This window comes from Mastomys coucha, unplaced genomic scaffold (genome assembly GCF_008632895.1).
Source record: "Mastomys coucha isolate ucsf_1 unplaced genomic scaffold, UCSF_Mcou_1 pScaffold12, whole genome shotgun sequence".
Classification (NCBI taxonomy): Eukaryota; Metazoa; Chordata; class Mammalia; order Rodentia; family Muridae; genus Mastomys; species Mastomys coucha.
The window spans coordinates 40,166,040-40,166,570 of record NW_022196894.1 but is presented as its reverse complement, the minus strand read 5'-3'; positions in this window follow the sequence as shown (position 1 = coordinate 40,166,570).

The window sequence follows — 531 nt, the reverse complement described above, 5'->3', positions numbered from 1 at the left end:
ATGTTTGTGCATAGCTAAGAGTATCATATGTGTGCATTTAGGTTATATAAATAAAATCAGTTAGTGTTGAGAAAACTGAACCTCCACGATTATCAACTGCACATAAAATCTAATGGCAGCTGTAACTTATGTGCACTCTAGCTCCTCTTTGCATTTTTCTTCTTGTGGTACTGGGAAAGAGGAGAGTTAGGAAAGAAACAGGAGCATTCCTCAGGCCCCACTTCCCTAAAACATGTTCCATCCAATCTCTCCAACTGTCTGGAATATCCTTCTCTACCCCCACCCCATAGCCCTCCCAATGCAGTGCAGAAAGTCGGTGGGTAATTGGGTCCAGATTGGAGGTGTTTAAATATTCATGAGGCTGGCAGGGGACTGGGAGGGGGCGACTGTCTAGAAATGGGGGTAGGGGCTACGGGAAGTGATTAGTCACTAGAAGCTAGTGAACAATTCTGAGAAAGGGACCCAGGGAGAAGGAAGAAAAAGATTGGGTGGGGAGTGGAGGAAAGAGAAGAGAAGGAAAGAAGGAAAAGG